At 52.3% G+C, this 19,514-nt stretch overlaps 1 protein-coding gene across 10 annotated transcripts in view; it reads left to right on the plus strand.

The window, feature by feature from the left end:
- Positions 1-219: 219 nt before the first annotated feature.
- The window catches only part of SYNE3 (spectrin repeat containing nuclear envelope family member 3), a 105,683-nt gene continuing 86,388 nt past the window's right edge, over positions 220-19,514 (plus strand). For 5 of the 10 annotated variants that reach the window (XR_010839424.1, XM_067027816.1, XM_067027815.1 and 2 more), the window contains exon 1: positions 221-296. The gene's annotated coding sequence lies outside the window, so the exon portion shown is untranslated. Of the gene's footprint in view, positions 297-19,514 lie in introns of all 10 variants that reach the window. The other 5 variants (XR_010839425.1, XM_067027817.1, XM_067027813.1 and 2 more) reach the window with 2 other exon arrangements.

Genomic DNA, 19,514 nt, shown 5'->3' on the forward strand with positions numbered 1-19,514 from the left:
GTGAGAGTGGCGACCTCCCCCCGGCAGCGCTCCTTCCGCCCGCGGGACTGGGGCCGAGCCTCCGGGGCCTCCGCCGAGCGCGCGGAGCCCGGCGCGTGCCTCTCTCGCCCCGCCACCTTGGCGGGGCCTGGGGGTGGCTCCCTTGGCGGGTCCCCAGAGGACTGGGCGGGGCGGGGGCGAGTGTCCGGGTCCCGCCCCGGCCCCGCCCAGCCCGGAGCCTCTCCGGACGCAGGGAGGGGTAAGGCGGTTCGGCCCGGCGTGCCCGCGGCGCCGCGCTCCTGCAAGCTCCCGGCCGGGTAAGTGGCGCGGGGCCGGGAGGCCGGGACGGGGGCCGAGAGGGTCGGGTCCTCAACTCCCCGGCCCAGCCGTGGCGCGTCCCCCAGGGATCGGGGTCGCTGAAAGTCAAGGGGACCTGGGTAGGCGCGTCCGGAGCGGGGGCGGGGGCCCGGGCGTGACAGCTGCGGGCGGGCGGGCGGATATTTTTAGTTTAAACCTGACCATTTCCTGCCGCCTGCGAAATCCCCAAGCCTTCCTGCTCCCCAGCCCTGGAGGTTCGGTCCCCACGAGAAAGACCGTAAGCCCCGGGCAGCGCGTCCCCGGAGGGCCGGGCGCCGCCTCCAATCTTCGCTCTGCCTCCGCTTGGCGCGAGCGGACCTGTCCCTGCGGGCTCGCGCCGCCGCGTGTCCCCGGACCGGGCGGTAAACGCCGGCACGAATACCCCCTTCGGGCGACCACGAGCTCGCTCCGTAGTGCCTGAGAGAGCCCAGAACCCACGGTAGGAAGAGGAAGTCGCACCCGCAGGCAGGATCCGTTTCCTTCAGAACTCTCGGCTGTGCAGCCTTGGGCACACTTCTCAGCCTCTCTGAGCCTCATCCCACATCTCTAAAGAAGGGGAGAGTGAGGGCAGAAATCTCTTGTAAGGCCTGAAGGAGCCCCGAATGGATGCTGACTCCTCTTAGAATCTTCAGATCTTGACTCCAAACAGTGGATCTGGTGGGCGTGGCCTGTTGGCCATCCCAGGAGCAATGAGTGCCCAGCGCAGCCCACTGACCTCCGCTTCATAACTCTAAGGCGGGAAACTCCAGCTGCGGTGGGGGTGATAATAAATGTTACTGTTTTATCACTTTGGCCCTGAAGCTCTGGCCCAAGGCTGCCCTGGGACCCTCTCTCTCCCAGGTTCCTCCTGGCACGAATGAGGGGCCTTTTACAGCCAAAGGCTGCCAGCGGGGGAGCCTGATGTGCCCGGGGCGGAGGGGTGGGGCATGCCTCGTTTCACAAGAAGGAAGGCAGGAGGAGACAGTGGGGAAAAGTGACTGTCCTCCCAGTAAAGGGAGCATGTCACAAAATCCCTGCCCTCCTGAGCCTGACAGGACAGCCTCCTTCATCCAGAGGAAACAGGTCCAGAGAGGGGGAGTGATTTGCCCAGAGCCACACAGCCAAAAACAGAACTTGACTCTTGAAGGGTCCAGCCCTGCCTCCTGCACAGCCGGGAGAGCCAACAGCTATCAGAGGTCAGGAGCTGGGAGGCAGAGGGGGAGTGCAGTGTGCCAACAGGCTGTTTTGCCCTGTTTCCTGTAACCATGCCCCAGCGGAGCTCTCTGACACGTGTGGATCTGTGCATTCCTCAGGCAGACGGCCACAGCTGTGCCAAGCCTGCTGGCCCTGGGGCATCATTTGCAGCCAGAGAGGCCCCTTGGAGGGCAGCTGGAGGGGGTGTGGGCTGCGGGGGCTTATTTCTGGAACTCATTCCTCTCTTGCTGGGGTTCCTGAGGAGGGCACCTGAGGATTTGCTGGCGGCACTGAGGGGAGTGGTGAGAATCTGGGCTCAGGTTTCTGCCCCAGGGTGCAGGCTGGCCTCTAGCCCATACAGGCACCCTTCAGGGGAAGTCTGAGGTCCTTCTGTCTCCATGGGAACAAACCTCTAGCCCGGGTGTTTTGCATGTTTTCCCACAGCCAGGGACCTGTCCTTGCCTGGGTGGCCACTCTGCCTCGTGATGCAGAAACCTGGGGTGGGGACTGTTGGGGGAACGTGGCTTAGCTGCAGGGTGACCTCCATTCTGGGGAGGCAAGACCGGGCAGGTCCAGCACAACCTCCAAAGCGCCCTGGAGCCCCTGGGTGCCCGGTGGGCAGTAGGGCGTCCCGTATTGCTCAGCTGTTAGAAATGAGGGTGGACGTCAGACTAGCTGTTCCAGCCCTGCCTTGGCCTTTTCCCAGCTGTGTGGTCGTGGAAACGTTACTTCACCTTTCCGAGCTTCAGTTTGCTTCCCCACGAGCCGGGATGACCATAGCGCCCGCCGAGAGAATGAAATGGGACTTCCCTTCAACAGTAGTGTTCTGGGCGGTGTCAGCCTCAGCACATGGGAGCAGGTGTCACAGTTTGGGGTGAGGGGGTCTGCTTAGGACACCGGAGTTTCCTCCCCCTCAGTTCCACCCTCTCCCCCTCTGTCTTGATGTCCCCATGTCTGTCAAATGGCGGGTGGCCTTGATCATCTCCCTCTGAGCTCTTCTGGCACTGAAAGCTGGTCCTTGACCCAGGCAGAGAGATTTGAGAGGCACCAGCAGGGGACTCTAGGGGACTCTGGGCTCTTAGGCAGCATCTCCTGTCTCTCTCTCACCTCCTAGGATTCTGACCGCAGGCAAGGCTGCCACTCCTGTGGCCCAGGGACAGATGAGGAGAGAGATTCAGAGGCCAGGGGCGGTGGAGTCAGGATTTGAACTCGGGGCTTTTTTTTCTTTCCTTTTCTTTCCTCCTTCCCCTTCTCTCTCTTCTTCTTCCTCTTTTTAATTGAAGTAGAGTTGATTTACAATGTTGTGTTAATTTTTGCTGTACATCAAAGTGATTCAGTTATACATATATATGTATTCTTTTTTAAAAATTTAATTAATTAATTAATTAATTTTTGGCTGCGTTGGGTCTCCGTTGCGGCACGCGGGGCTTTCTCTAGTTGCAGCGAGTGGGGGCTCCTCTTCTTTGCACTGCGCGGGCTTCTCATTGCGGTGGCTTCTCGTTGCGGAGCACGGGCTCTAGGCACATGGGCTTTAGTAGCTGTGGCACGAGGGCTCAGTAGTTGTGGCTCGTGAGCTTTAGAGCACAGGCTCAGTAGTTGTGGCGCACGGGCTTAGTTGTTTTGCGGCACGTGGGATCTTCCTGGGCCAGAGCTCGAACCCGTGTCCCCTGCATTGACAGGTGGATTCTTAACCACTGCACCGCCCGGGAAGTCCTATATATATATTCTTTTTTTAATATTCTTTTCCATTATGGTTCATCATAGGATACTGAACATAGTTCTCTGTGCTATACAGTAGTACCTTGCTGTTTATCCATTCCATATACAATAGCGTACATCTCCTAACCCCAGCCTCCCACTCTATCCTTTCTCTAACCCCCTCCCCACTGGCAACCACAAGTCTTGAACTCAGGGATTTTGACTTGATGCTCCTCACGCCACCACACTGCCTGTCTCAGACACTACAAGGACGGTGTGATACGTCAATTATCAGGAGGACAGTACTGGTGAGGCAGGATCCAATCAACATTAAGACATTGGCATTTGCTGGAAGAAGTGGATCCCAAAATTTATTTCTTTTTCCCGTAGTATCTAAAAGTAGCCCAGCTGGATCACAGAGAGAGGAACCTGGGAGGAGCCGATGGAAGTTGGGGAAGTGTCTGTCCACTTTCTCGGCCCCTACCCACCGGCCAAGGAATCTTTGCTTCAAGACTTAAGGATGAATTCCCTGGCAGTGAGCAGCTAGGAAGGAGAGGAGGGGGACGGACGGTCCTGGCAGCAGAAGCCTTGATTTTGTCATCATCGAAACAGAGTTAAGAGACCCCAACACCTCCCTGTGGGGTTGCTGGGAGGATAAAGGAGACAGCTGGGGACAGCGCTCAGCTGTGCCCAGCACGGTGGGGACACACCAGAAAGAGGCGTTATCATGGTTTCATTATTACTAATCCTCCTAATGTCGCTGCAACAATGTAGTGTGGCCTGCACCTCTTGCCTGGATTTCTAGGCTGCAGATTGGGCAAAGGGAACCCTAGCATACCCAGAATACTTTGAAAGACTCAGGGGGAAAGGCAGAGGCTGCTCAGGAAATTAGAAAGGTCAAAACACGAGCATACTAACATGAGTTGATTAATATATATACATTCCCTGTAATATATACGTGAGATGTAAAATGGTGGCAAAAAGCAAGAAGGTGATTACCTTAAATAAAAGTCAAGTGTCCCCTTGGGCTGAGGGGAGAGGAGATTGGGATTGAGAGGGTCATGGTCGGGGGGGGGGGTGGTTATGAGGGAATTCACCTTGTAATTACTTGTGAGTACAGGTATGTTTCATGCACCCCTCTATACCTAGATCCTGTTTCATAAATTTAAGCAGGTTTAAAAAAGAAAAAAGGCAAGGGAATGATAATGCAAAGTCAAGGTGGTCGTCTCTGGTGGGGGAGAGGGTACAGGGTCAGCGTGCTCCATTATCCACTGTTTCTGTGGGCTCGTGGGCATTATTTAAAAATATTTTTATGCTTCATCACTTGCCAATAAGAAACATATATACATATACAATGTATATAATATGTAAATATGATACATATATAATGTAATACAATATATATTCCATGTTTTATATGTCAAATCATACATGCAAATAAAATTAGAAGGTAACAGAGAGCATTTTCTCAAAGCTCTCTTAGAAACTCACACTCTTCCCAGAGATTCCAATGTTAATCTGCCTGGGTTTAAAAAATAAAACAAACACAAATCCTGTTGTATAGCAGACACGTGGTTTCTCATTCAGTAGAAGTCGTCTCCCTCTTCTGAAGTCATAACAAGAAAGTGACTTTCACACTCTACCATCTCAGATGATCAACAGGATTTTTTAAAGTCCTGGCCTCATGATTTATGCTTCTGAAATCAGAAAATCCTGACGTATTTGAGCTGGGAGCAGCCTCAGGTCCCCTGGACCCATCTGCTGGTTTTACGGCCGAGGGAACTTGAGGCACGTAGTTAGAGAAGACGGTTCGCTCTGTGCTGCTGCACGTACGTGACTCTCATCAGGACACCACCCACTGCACCTGTGCTGCTACTCCTACCAGTACTACAAGGCAGGGAAATGGGTGGTATATCTGAGATTAAACTGATGCGATCGTTTCAATTGTAAAAAGTCAGAAGAGAGCTACAACAAGCGGTGACCACAGCACTTCCGGGACTTAGGCGGACGGAAACATCATCAAAGGAAATATACAAGCAGTGCCTTTCCTCCTGGAAGCCCTCTTAGGGCTCCTCCTACTCTTTGCAGGGCATGCTTGATATATGTATAAGTTATCAAAGCCATTTCCTGCCATGGATGTGGTGATCCCCATTTTTCAGTTGGGGAAACGGGTTCAGAGAGGTTAACCGTCTTGCCCCAAATCACCTGACCCGTAATTGATGAGGCAGGAGTTTCACCCCAAGGGAGTGCTAAAGAGACGAAACTGTTTTAAGCATGCTGTGTGGAAGCACACCCTTCACTCCTCAGATGCCGAAGCCCACAGTGGCACTGGTTGACTCTAAGTCAGGAGTTTTATTTGAGATCTGGAAAGAGCTGAGCCCCTCCCAAGTGACATTTGCTGAAATAATGCAGCAGGGCTGACTCACTGGGGGAGACTCTTTCCTTGCTGTTGCAAAGAGCTGGCCTTTCTGTGATGATAGGAGGCGCCCTTATTCACAGCCCTGTTTGACCTTCACCTGGGCCGGTCTCCGTTTCCTGCCCTTTAAAAAGGGAGGTTGGAATTAGGAGATCTCTAAGGTGCCTTGAAGTCTGAATGTTTCCTCTCATCCAAGAACCACAGCCTCACAGTAGGTATTTGGGGACCTTCAGTCTCGCCGCTGCAGTCTGCCCCCCTGCCCCTCCCAGGAGGGGTCAGGTCACTTAATCAGGTGATTCCTTGTTTATCTGCCTCCAACGCCCCCCCCCCTCCGCCCCCCGCCCTCCTCCCCCTTGCTCTAAAAGGATTAAGTCCCAAGCCTCCGGCCTGGGAGGAGGCTCATCCTGATCTTTCCCCGCCTCCAGACTGTGCTCCAGAGGCTACCTCTGCCCAGCTGTTACCTCCCCACCAACACCTGGCTAGACATCACCTCCTCCTAGAAGTCTTCCTCAACTAGCCGGTCAGGCTTGGCGATTCTGTTTTCATGGTCGCGTTGCACTTTGCAAGTGATAGGTAGTTTTCAGTTTTCGTGTTGCTTTCCTGCTAGGTTATGACCTCCTGGAGGGCAGAGACAGAGGATTATTTATTCTCACATCCCAACCAGAAAGAGCTTCTTATTATTTTCATTATTATTTAACGAAAAGGCTTTACGGTTTAAAACAGGATCTTACAAACTTGAGGGGAGCTGACGCTCACACCACCGCTGAGTGAAGCGGTCAGGGCACATCCTAATAATTCCCAGGACACAGAGGAGAAAGGGGACCCGAGGCTGGGGAGAGAAGGTGTCACATGCCTTCTCTCCCTTTGTGGCCCTCTTCAGGGGACTTTCTTCTTGGAGAGCCGTCCATTTTCCTGGACTCTCCGGGGGCTGGCCCGGGAACTCTGGACACATCTCTCGGCCTCTCTGGGACTCAGACCCGACGTTTGTTCTCTCTCCTGCTCACGCGCAGCGTTTCGGCCGCCGGGTCTTCCTTGCTCCTCCCTCTGCATGAAGCGCGCCTCCCCCAGGCCTTTGCGTGGCTGCTCCTTCTCTTCTTGGAAATCTCACCTCGGAATCACAGCCTCCAGGGGGTCATCCTGCCCACCCAGTAAAGCCCATCCCATCCCCTACCCCTCTCTACTGTGTCCTTAGCTCCCTGTTTTATTGTCTCTCTAGCACTTACCACTCCCTGAAATGATCTTAGTTAGTTATTTACAGTTGAGTTTAGCTTCTGTCTCATCTACCTGAAAACTCCAGGAGGGCGAGATTGTTTTTCTGTCCCCAGAGCAGCCTGGCCGTAGTAGCTGCTCAACATGTATTTACAGAATGCAGGAATGAATGGGTCAGTGAATGAATGAAAATGTCTAAGCTGATGTGCTGAATGGGATGCCTTGAGCCACCCTGCCTGGCTTATCAGGTCAGTTAACATCTGTTCAGCCCTTACTGAAGTTTCTCTGCATTTTCTCTCTTTATCTTCACAACTCTTCCATGATGTGCTCTCTGATAACTCACGTGTCCTCAGCTAGCTCACAGTGAAGTTAAGAACGGAACTCAGACTATCTGATCCCAGAGCTCATGCAGGTCTAACGCTGGCCTTTCCCTGCTGGGAGTGCACTGGGCAGGACGCGGTGAGTCAGACCCAGGACTCAGGCCTCCTTACCAAGCTTCTAGTTCTTTCTCTGCAATCCCCACAGGCCCTCACACTGCCAGGCCATTCCTCAGAGGAAATTCTCTCTGTGTGGCTAGTGTCACAGGGGTTCAGGAATGCCACGGCTTCCCCAGAGCTGGGGCCCACGCTGGAGCGCCCTGCCCTGCACGTGCCCTTTGCTAGCTTGGACCCAAGGATCTCCACCTGCGGCTGGCTCGCCAGCTGTGCAAACTAGGTGACCACAAGCCAGTGGTTGCAGGTTGGATGTGAGCCAGTTGGGGTTGCCAGGTTACATTCCCTTCCTCAGAGCCAGGCAGCCGTCGAGCCTGGTTTATGTAATTGGCCTATTTATCGGTTTGTTGATTTCAAACTCAACTTTGCTCAGAAATAATTTTCGAGAATGGATTTTTTAAAAAGTCCATCTTGTGGTGTCTCATCCCCGTTTCCTTCTGGATAAAACCACCTGAAAGCTTAAGTCTTTGCTTGTTGCTGCTCGCTCCCTTGGGGAAGGGAGGGGAGGTCCCCATAGGTTCCTGTATTTGTCCCCTATTGGAATCGGCTCCTGGCTGGAGCCACCTTTGCTTCCGGAGCCGTAGAGGCTCACGTTTGTGCCAGAGATCTGGGCCCTTCCACCCTGGAAGCTGCTCTCCTTGGGCAGCCGCATTCCTTCAGTGCGCTGACTGAGATGGACATGTCCCTGCCCTGGGTGGGAGCAGTCTGGTGGGGGTGGTGGTGGATGCTTTAAACAGACTGTCCCATCCCAGGGACTATGACTCAGCCCCCAGGGAGCCGGGAGAGGCCCCGTGATGGACCCTTTCATTTTGTCCTTTTGGGCCTCAGTTCCCTTCTCTGCAAAGTTGTGGGGGACCCGTGCTATACTCTTCGCCGCGCTTGGTATGTGTGAGCAGGTATCCCAAGCCACAAAACCCGGCCTGGAGCTAAGGGATTGTTAAATGCTAGTTTAGCCCACAGAGCAAGGTGTCACCTGTCTTCCTATGCAAAGGACAGTTAGACCTTCTACTTCGCCTGATTTTTCTCTGCTCCTGGGCCTGAGGTGTGGAGCCAGCAGCCTGGAATGGTGACATCAGACAGACCTGGGCTGAGACCCTGATTCTGCCACCTGCAGTGTGATCTTGGCAAGTCACATAAGCTCTACTGGCCTGGACAACTCGCCGCTTCAGGGGTGTGGTCACACCTTCCCTGCAGAGCTGGTGTCAGGGGCAGATACGAGGCATTCCCAGCTCCAAGAAGGCGCCTGGTCCTGGTTCCGGTCTCTTCCTTCTCCAGCCTTCCCGAGCACTCCCCGTTTCCCCTAGGGGCTCCCTAGCTGGGAGGTGACTTTGGTGACAATTTGGGTCACTTGGAAGGGAGCTCGGCGTTTCCGCCTGCCTCGGCCCCAGCACTGGCACTTGTTGGATCCGGCGCAGCTGCTGGTGAGTCAGCCCAGGCTCAGGTGTTCTCGGCCGAGGCCCGTCCGGGGCGGGGTGGGGCGTGATGGGCTGGAGTCGACCCAGCCTAAGCCTGTCCCCTCTGGGGGACTCTTATTGGGGTACACAGGGTGCAGACCACATACCTCAGTCATTCGTTTCCTTCCCAAGGTCCTGGCCATCCCTAATGGCCAATGCAATTTTGTTCTTCCATAGAATTAATTATGGGAAAAAAGTCAATGTCACCGCTCCAGGCCCCATTGTCTGACTCCCAGTCCGGCCTTGGGGTCCTTTTCAATACAGTGAGGGAGCTTAAAGTAGGTCAGAGCTCTGAGTTTGGACCAGGGGGCTACTGGTAACTGACAGGATGGCTGAGGTACACTAACTGAGAGCACAGGTGACATAACTCGCTTCCGTCTTCCTCTCCATCTTCCTTTTGACTTTTTCTTTTTAATTCTCCTGATTATCCTATGTTCTCATAATCACCTGGCACCGCCTTCGGCTAAAGGGTGAATCTCTGGACCTGGGACTGCTTATCTGTGTTTTGTCAAAGCTCCCCGGGCACTTCTCATGCACAGGGATGGTTGAGAAGCCCTGGATTTTGTGCAGAGACCATCTCCGTGTGGAGCTAATCTGGTCTGACACCTCTCTGACACTCGCCCATCTCACTCTAGGTGCTGACCACCAGACAGAGATAAATAAACGGTGTTTATCTTCATTGCATTTATTCCTTTTGCTGTTCTATACATGGCAATCGATCCTCACCCTGGCTTTCTATTTAAGGTAAAAATAAAAGGTTTTCTCTTAAAATAAGTGTGAGTTTCAACGGGTTGAATTTCTTACAAACGAATGAGAAAAAATAATAGTGCAGGCGTCCCCAGATGTGGCCCAAGTCATGGACGTGATGAGGCACACATGGCCAAAGTGTGTAAAATCATGGAACTAGAGGACTTCCAAGGGCCCCTCAAAGCCTGACGTCCTGATGGATCCAGGGGGGCTGCTCACCATGGCTGCCCTTTAAACTCTCCAGACGTGAAACAGAAATAGAATTTCAGGCGAACAAACCCTGCCTGACCCCAGCTGGCTTTTTCTGCTTGTGGCCCCGGGGCACCTACCTATCATCGCTGGAGAGCTGGCCTGTGTGCCTTCTTTCAGAGTGATTGTGAGGTTCCTCTTGTCTTTGAACTGTCTTCTAGGCATTCATGCCTGGCACCCCCGGGGGAGGGTGGAACCCAATCCAGGATCCAGGTATGATTCCGGGACCGTCTTGAAGGGCATGGGTAGGTGGCTCCAACAATGTCCCTGACAGTGCTGGCAAGACCTCACCTTAACGGCAAACGCTACCTAAGTGTCTCTAAGTAAGGGGAACTCCAGAGGGAAAACCGCTGAAGACACGGCTCTCAGCATTTGGAAAACTTTGCCTGATCAGCCCTTTCTGGATATCAGGGACTGCATACGATTATATTTCCTGAAAGGAATAGTAAGGAATCTTCTGGATTCCCAGACCTGGAAGAATGCTATGCTGATAGGTAGGGTTGGGGTGAGGTATTTCCCTTGAGCTGATAGAACAGAGGACAGCAAACCTTTTCTGTAAAGGGACAGACGGTAAATATTTTTGGCTTCGTGGACCATTTGGTCTCCATCGCAATTATTCAGTTTCTCCATTGTATCTAGAAAGCAGCCATAGACACTTTGGAAATGAATGGGTGGGCTGTGTTCCGATACAACTACTTGGGGACACTGGAATTTGCATTGCATGTAATTTTCACCTGTCATGAAATATCAACTCTTCTTTTGATTTTTTTTTTTTTCCAACCATTTAAAAATGAAAACATCACTCAGCTGGAGAGCTGTACAGAAACAGGCAGTGGGCCACAGCTTAGCAGGTCCCCTACTCTAGAACCCTTCTCTGCAGTGGGGGGTGGACCTTGAAGATGTGAGCAAGTCACTGTTCTAATCATTTCCGTTCTTACAAATAGAGCTCTGAAACAGGTGTGAGTCTCATGTCTGTTAGTTAAAATAGAACCTAGTATTAGTTATTGTACTTAGTTCATTCATCAGCAAATATTAGGTCTAGTGGTGAAGAGGGAGGGAGGGCACTGGTTCTGGGCTGGCTGTGGAACCTTGGGCAGGTGGCTTAGCCTCTCTGAGTCTCAGTTCTTTCATCGGTAGAGGCAATAATAGTGGGCCAGGCTCTTATAACTCCTCCATCTGCACCCTGAGCCTCAGTGCCCCCTCAGACTTGGTTGCACCTCCTCTGAGCTCCCAGAGCCCCTGTGCACGAAGAATCACTGGCTCTGCTGTCCCCCAAGTCTGTGAGCGTGTGAAGACAGAAACCACCTTGTCCTCGGGCCAGCCTCTGCCTGCCCCTGAGCACAGAGCGGGTAGTAAATGCTGTAGGATGAAGGAATGAGGGTTGAGGGTCTCCGCCCTCACTTCCTCCATGCTGGGGACAAATCACTCAGATGCCACTTCATGCTTTGCTACTTTGCACATGCTGTTCTCTGTCCTGCATGTCTTCCCTCCCTTGGCAGTCTCTCACCACGCTGTGTCCCCTCTGAGCTGAACCTTAACTCTCTAACTGGCCTTCTCTGTTCATTCATCTTCCCCTCCCACCCCCGACACGATGAGCTCCTCAAGGGACGGTCCCAGCTTAGTATCTTCTCTGCTGCACTTGGCACCTGTAAAGGTTTCTTGAACAAGGAGTGGCGCTGAATATGTAGAGGAGCGATTCATTCATTCGCTCACCAACTCCTTGCCGAGGGGCTACCGCATGCTAGGCACTTCTAGGCACAGGGACGGGAGCAGTGGACACGACTGGCAAAATTTTTGCTCTGATGGAACTTACATTCTAGAAGGTTCTAGAACCATCTAGCTTCAACAAGCAAGCAATAAGTAAACAGACCATATCCGAAGGTCACATGCCCTGGCCAGTTGCTGCCAGGCTGGAGGCTGCAGTTCCGTGGAGGGGAAGTGATTTCAGGCCCAGCATGTGTGGCTCCCCTCCTGTGGATGCAGAATGGACACACCTTCCCCTGGGTGGCGGTGGCCCTACCGTTGAGCGCGGTCAATTCGGGGAGGGTGACATTTGCCTTTCATGCAAATCTTGTAGGCCATCAGTCCTTGCAAGAAAATCCACTAAAGCTAACATTGTGCAACAGGAGGGGAAAAACACATTTTAGGAGGTCATGTGCTGTTTGTGCCGGGTGTGGGAGGCCCCGTGTGTCTGACCCCGGCCCCCGGGGCGGGAGTGCAAAGAATGGGGCTCACATGCTGACCGCCCCTCTCCCCCAGCTGCGTGGGTGACCTTGCTGGGCAGCAGCAGGAGGGCCGTGGTCTCTGCTAAGGGGTTGTCGGGGAGCCCGGCTTCCTCCAGGAGGAAAGGGATTAAACTCCCTCCCATCAGGGGGATAAGGAGGGGGTTGAGCTTGGTCAGCTTCCAAGCGCTGCACACAACAGTGAGGTATTGTCCTCTGGGACTGACGGGGAGCTCAGCCCTGGACACAGTCCCCTCCGGGAGGGAGGAGCGGCGTCCAGCAGGGTCAAGTGCCCCACGCCCGGGAAACACGCTGCTCCCCAGAGCCCCACGCGGCATCTCCCTGCCGCCTGGGTGCTGGTAGCCCCTGGTCCTGAGGCCCAGGGGGCTTGGGTGGCACCTCTGTGTCTGCAAGGACGTGACTCACCCCTGCTGGTGACCCCCTCGTGTTGCCCTCCACCCCGGAGAGCAAGGACTGAAGACTTAATGAGTCCCCAAGGCCGGTGCCCTTGGCTTCACTCAGACACATCGTAAAACTGGCGTCTTGAAGCCTGGGAAGGAACTGGCATGTGCTAATTATAATCTGCACAGCCTGTGAACGATTGACCTTGGACTCCAGGGAGGTGAAGGCTCCTGGGGGCAGTCTTAGGGGTGCTCTGAGGCTTACAGATATCAGGCACGGCATCGAGATAAGGAGGATGGACTCTTCTGGATGACTCGATAGATACCACCTTGCAGCTCCAGCAGAATGCGGACAGTTTTAAACCTCTTGGGCTCTGCTGAGGGACTGTTAGGGAGAACAAGGCAGTAGGATACCTTCTGTATGACCTTGGGCAGGTCACTGAACCACTTTGGACCTTGATTTCTTTATATAAAGAAGACAGTCGTTCCTACTTAACAAGAGGTGAGAGACCTCAATAAGCTGTGTGTAAACACCTAACATGGGGACTGACACCTGGTACATGCTTAACGGTGTTAGTTCCCAGCCCGGTACACCCTGAAAAATCCTGGAGGGCTCCCTGGAGGCAGTGGTGCCAGAACTGATGAATGAATGTGGGCAGGCAAAGAAGAGCACTGAGCGGGGAAGCCACATGGTATGTACAGGGAGCCCCAGGGAGCTCTGGCTCAGGAAGAGGAGGTGGGAATCGGTGGGAGGTGAGGCTGCAGAGATAGATGGAGAAGGACCTCAACTGTCCTGGGACACATTGTGGACTTTCTCAGGTGTGGGCTGTGGAGCCTTGGAGGGATTAAGTCAGAAAGGCCTTTGACTCTGAACCCTAAGTGCCCCTTTCTGCCAGAAAGAGAGGACTCTGTTCCATCTGCCTCCTCAAGACTCAGGGCCCAGGGGCTCAGGCCCCAGGAAGAAGCATGCTGGGCCTGAGCCCCTGTGGGGACGTGGGTCTCCCCAGGGGTTCGGCCAGTGCAGCCCCGAGAACTCCCTTGCTCCAAAAACTCCCATTTGGAACAAACCCTGCCTTCTTTAGGCTGTTCTTCTCACAGCTGGGGTGCCATTTATTAAATGAAAGTGGGGTTCAGTTTGTTCTGTATCCTTTTGTAAACCAAACCTGAAAACCATAGGAGGGCATTTTTCTTAGGTGAGAAGTAAAGCGTGCTGGGTTTTCTAGTCTGCCTTGATCCTGGTGATGACACAGACCCAGGGTCGGCAAGATCCTGCTTGTGTGGGTCCTGTGGGTCCTGTAGGTCTGAAAGGCACGTCTCTGTATTGAGGGCCTACTGTACCCCAGGCTCAGTGCCAAGCCTTTGTTTTTCGTTTTTTTTTGCGGTACGCGGGCCTTTCACTGTTGTGGCCTCTCCCGTTGCGGAGCACAGGCTCCGGACGCGCAGGCTCAGCGGCCATGGCTCACGGGCCCAGCTGCTCCGCGGCACGTGGGATCTTCCCGGACCGGGGCACGAACCCGTGTCCCCTGCATCGGCAGGCGGACTCTCAACCACTGCGCCACCAGGGAAGCCCACCTTTGTTGATTTTTCTGTTTTGTTTTAAATTTAATTATTTATTTTTGGCCTTTTGTTTGTTTTAATTTTATTTATTTATTTATTTATTTTTGGCCGCGTTGGGTCTTCGTTGTGGTGTGCGGGCTTTCTCTAGTTGTGGTGGCGTCTCTCTTGTTGTGGAGTATGGGATCTAGGCTCGTGGACTTCAGTAGTTGTGGCACGTGGGCTCAGTAGTTGTGGCCCGCGGGCTCTAGAGCGCAGACTCAGTAGTTGTGGCGCATGGGCTTAGCTGCTCTGCAGCATGTGGGATCTTCCCGGACCAGGGCTCGAACCCGTGTCCCCTGCATTGGTAGGCGGACTCTTAACCATTGCGCCACCAGGGAAGCCCAGTGCCAGGCCTTTGTATGCTTGTTGGTGCCATTGGTATACTCACTTTACAAACAAGGAAACTGAGAAACAGAGAGGTTAATAAACTTGCCTGGGGTCACACAGCTAATAGATAAAGAAACCAGATTCAGTCCCACGCTGGCCATACTTCATGGACTACGTTTTCTGTACAGCATAATGTGAAAGCTGGCCTTCCTAATTCTAACTTATTTTAAAAAGTCGAATGGAACTGTGAAATCTCTTAATTTGTTATTAGAATGTATGTAGCCTTAAAGTACTTTACTTTTTTAAAAAACTACTACTACCACCTTAAAGAAATTGACATTTAAAAAATGTGCCTATGATTCCAGTGCTTGAAGAGAACGTTCTACTTTTTCCTGTGTTCCTTTCAATCTTTATCTTTTTTCACACAGTTTTTGTATACTTTGCACAGCAGGAGTTGGCAAACTGCAGCCCACAGCCCAAATGCCACATGATTTTGTAAACAAGGTTTTATTGGAACACCGCCATGCTCATCATTTACATACTGTCTGTGGCTGTTTTCACGCTACAACTACAGATTTGAATAGTTGTGACAGAGACCATCTGGCTTACAAAGCCTAAAATATTTACTATCTGACCCATTCCAGAAAAACTTTTCAACCCTTGGTCTAGAGGGCAAAGAGTTTTAATTGAAGTATAGTTGATTTACAATGTTGTGTTAGTTTCTAGTGTACAGCCAGGTGATTCATTATGCTTTTTCATATTCTTTTCCATTATAGTTTATTACATGATACTGAATAGTAGTTCCCTGTGCTATACAGTACGACCTTGTTGATTATCTATTTTATATATAATAGCTTGTATCTGCTAATCCCAAACTCCTAATTTATCCCTCCCCCCCTTTCCTCTTTGATAACCATAAGTTTGTTTTTTATGTCTGTGAGTCTGTTTCTGTCTTGTAAGTTCATTTATGTCATATTTTAGAATCCTCATGTAAGTGATATCACATGCTATTTGTCCTTCTCTGTCTGACTTACTTCACTTAGTATGATAATCTCTGGGTCCATCCATGTTGCTGCAAATGGCATTATTTCATTCCTTTTTCATGGCTGAGTAGTATTCCACCGTGTGTGTGTGTGTGTGTGTGTGTGTGTGTGTGTGTGTGTGTGTGTGTGTGTGTGTGTGAGAGAGAGAGAGAGAGAGAGAGAGACACATCTTCTTTATCCATTCCTCTGTCGATGGACATCTAGGTTGCTTCCATGTCTTGGCTATTGTAAATAGTGGGCAGTGTGCTCTTTTTTCTTTTCAGACACGGCATTGTTCCATGGTGTTAATCATCACGTTTCTCAGTGTAAATGGCCCAGGATATTCCATGGGATTAATGTCATCAACTTTCCTTAACCGTTTTCTTTTTGCTGGACAGTTAAGTGGCATCTTTTTTTTCCTCAATATTTATCTAAAACACTTATATAGCACCTACTACCAGCACTGTTTACCAGTATAACTCACTTAATCAGATCAGTGATAAGAAGTTCATACTGTTATTACTTCCACTTTACGGATGAGAAAGTGAAGTCAGAGGAGTTAAATCCACTTGGCTGAGGCCTCATTGTTTTTTAGCAGCAAAGTTAGGCCTGAATCTGCTCAGCCAGCTGGCTCTGGAGTCTACACTCTTAGCAGCTGTTAGGAAGTGTCCTGGAAGAGGCAGGTCTTTGTGACCGTGACCCTGTGTGTGTGTGTGTGTGTGTGTGTGGTGGGGGTGGGGGTGGGGGTGTCCAGCTCAGTGACTCACCAGGAGTGAGCCCCACCCTTCCCAGCCCAGCCAAACCACCCAACATCACCCAGATTTGCTTAGTCTCTGGTCCTCCTTGTTGCACACCAGGCAGCTACAGCCATGTGACCACAAACTTTGTTTCTTTGTGGAAAACAGCCCTGAAAAGAAGGCCAGCTGCTGATGCTGAAGAGACAAATGAATTCTCCCAGTCAGAAAAAGACCTCTTGGGCGGGATAATACAAGAGTAGATTAGGGCTCTGCTTTGTGGCCAGAGGGGTACAGATCTTGCTCAAATGTTAAATCAGTGATAAATCTGCAGATGTTCTAGTTGGACTGAGAAAAACAACAACAAAAATGTGACATAACTGTCCAGCAAGATGGAAATGATTAAGGAAAGTTTGTGACATCCACCCCAGGGAATATTCTGGGTCACTTACAGGGAGAAATGTTGTTAATTAACACCATGAGTCGGGTGTAGCACTAGTCAGGGGGCCTTTGGGAAGCTGAGGAGACCTGCAGACCTTGCCAGGAGAACAAGCCTACACACAAGGTGCTGCATGAGATTTCAGGAGGCTCAGGGAGCCCTCATAGCCTAATCCAGGGGTCTTACCCATTGTCGGGGAGGGGGGCAGGTTAAAACCCCTGGTCCACAGAGACATTCTGTTTTTTTTTAATAAATTTATTTATTTTTGGCTGTGTTGGGTCTTTGTTGCTGTGCGCGGGCTTTCTCTAGTTGCGGTGAGCGGGGGCTACTCTTCGTTGCAGTGCGGATTGTCGTGGCTTCTCTTGTTGCGGAACATGGGTTCTAGGCATGCAGGCTTCAGTAGTTGTGGCATGCGGGCTCAGTAGTTGTGGCTTGCGGGCTCTAGAGCTCAGGCTTAGCAGTTGTGGCGCAAGGGCTTCGTTGCTCCGCGGCATGTGGGATCTTCCCGGGCCAGGGCTCGGACCCGTGTCCCCTGAATCGGCAGGTGGATTCTTAATCACTGCGCCACCAGGGAAGCCCTCACAGAGACATTTTGAAAAGTGAATTTAGTGAGTGCTACCCACGGGACACTTGTGAGGTGAGCTAGTGGATACCAGAAGGTTTCAGGTCAAGAGATGCCGTATTGTAGAGACTGGGGTGGTGGGGGGGTGGGAGGGTGTTGAGAAGACTCTGAACACTGTGTCCACCTTCCAGCAGAGGGAAGGGACCTGAGCTGTCAGGTGACCCAAGGGTGCAGGATTTGGTCGGTCCTGTTCACCTCTCTGGTCTTCAGCACCAAGCACAGCCTCTGGTACAGAGCAGGCGTTGCAACAAGCTCTGGCATTGAATGAATGAAGCGCCTCCCAAGCTCTGGAACAGAGGAAAGCTGGACCTGGCGTGGCTCTGGCTTAGAAGATGAGATGGGCCCCTCTCTCGGCCTGTTCCCACGGGTCCTCAGAGGGCACGCCCTTCCTTCATCATCACCTGGCCCGGCGGCTGGATGGAGTGAGAGGCACAGAGGGGGAGAAGCGAGGGGGTGCTGGGTGTTTCTCGGCCGTCAGTTCCTGGAAACCCAGCTCGGACCTCCACAGCCTGGCTGGTGCCCCATCTGGCCTGATGCATTTCTAGCCGTACACCGAGAGGCCTGGCATCTCTGGGCCCGTTGCAGTCCCGCCCAAACTGGGCATGCGTCTCACTCAGCGAGTCTGCCATCTCAGGCAGGCTCCCTGCAGAGGACTTGGCCTGGGCACCTCGTTAGTCTGACCTGCAGGGGTTCATCTCCCCCCCGCCCCCGGCCTCTGCATCAGTCGGGTATGGGACGGGACATCCTGTTCTGACTCAAAAAGGAAGCCCCTTCTTTTGCCTTCCTGACTCACTTCCTCCTTTTGCTGGCCGTCTTGCAGCGTGACGTGGGCACTGGGGCCCAACAGACCTGGGCCTGCCCCTGACTCGGCGCCTCGGGAGCTGTCTGACCTGGGCTGGAGGGCTGGCCCCTCTGAGCCTCAGTTTCCCCATCTGTAAGGTGACACGGTCGCCCCTGCCTCGGTGGTTGGTGGTAATGGATGCACCGCACCTGCCCAGCACCTGGCACCCAGCAGGTAACCTCATACCTGGGAGCTTTGGGTGACATTTTCCTCAGTCCACAGGGGCCTCCTTTGGCATACAAAAGTAAAGACTCATGGTGACCTTGACACTCACCCGGGGCAATCATAAGGTCACAGATGACCTGGGGTGGGGACAGGGTGGGAGCAGGCAGAACACCCGTTACCCACCAAACAGTGTTGGCCGGGCTGCGAGGCTGGGGGCTTTGCTGGGAGGGGGCCCGTGGGGATGAGCGTCAAGGGCAGACACCTTGGCGAGGAATGGCGGCCGCTCCCCAGAGCTTATCAGATATGTGCACATTCAGTCAGCAGCTGAGAAAAGATCCTTGGACTTGAACTCTGGTTTCTTCGTGGAAGAGCAGGTTTCCAATAAAAAGAATGCCTTGGGGTTAAAGGGCACTTTACAAAGCATCTCCTAGCAGGTGTTTGAAGGTTCCAGGTTGCCCCGGACCCTTTTCAGTGCAACCTTGTTTCCAGACAATCGGTGGGGCACTGCCCTCCCTGCCTGTGGGTCTGTCACTGATCGGAGCACACCACTCCCTTGCTCACACACCCTCGCTGGTTCCCTAGCGCCCAAAGAGGGAAGTCAGTGCACCCCTCTGACTCCCCTGCCTGCCTCTCCATCACAGCTTCCTTTAACAATTCCCAAGCCCACTCTGCAGCCTGAACTTGGCGTTGCGCTTTCCCAGCCTTGGCTTATGCTGGTCCAGAAGCTTGTTACGCCCTTTCCCACTTGTCATGTTATCTAGACCCTGCTCATTCTACCGTCTCAGTCAGTGTGTCCCCTTGTCTGTGAACCCCTCCCTGGATCCCCTAATCAGCATCACTGCTCCTCTCTCTAGGCTCCGAGAGTTTCTCGTGCGCCACTCCACTCGAGCATATAAGAGCCTCAGGGTCTGCGGTCACGCAGACCGTGTTAGCCTGCGCCTGGCTCACCGCAGTGCACATCTGGATGTTAAAGCCGACTGGTCTTGGATTTGACTCCCTATCTCCTAACTAGTAGCTCTGGGACCTTGGGCAGAGCCTGGAACTGCTCTACCTCAGTGCCTTCATCTGTGAAATGGGAATGAGTATTTAGACCTGCCTCTCACTGGCTCTCCCCTGTCATTTTTGTGTCTTGAATCCTTTTTGTCACTCTTAATATTAACATAAATCTATGTCTCTGCTCTCTCTCTCTCTGTAATTGTCCATAATGTAAAGCAGAAATATTGTCACAATTTTTGGATATTTTATGTTCTTAATATTTAAGAACATTTAAATTATTTTGTCTAAAACAAGAAAACAAGACCTGCCTCTCAAGTGTAAAACATATTTTTATTGTTAACTCAGCAAATGATGTCGAATTGAATTGAGTAACTTC

The sequence above is a fragment of the Kogia breviceps genome, chromosome 3, assembly GCF_026419965.1.
Source record: "Kogia breviceps isolate mKogBre1 chromosome 3, mKogBre1 haplotype 1, whole genome shotgun sequence".
NCBI lineage: Eukaryota > Metazoa > Chordata > Mammalia > Artiodactyla > Physeteridae > Kogia > Kogia breviceps.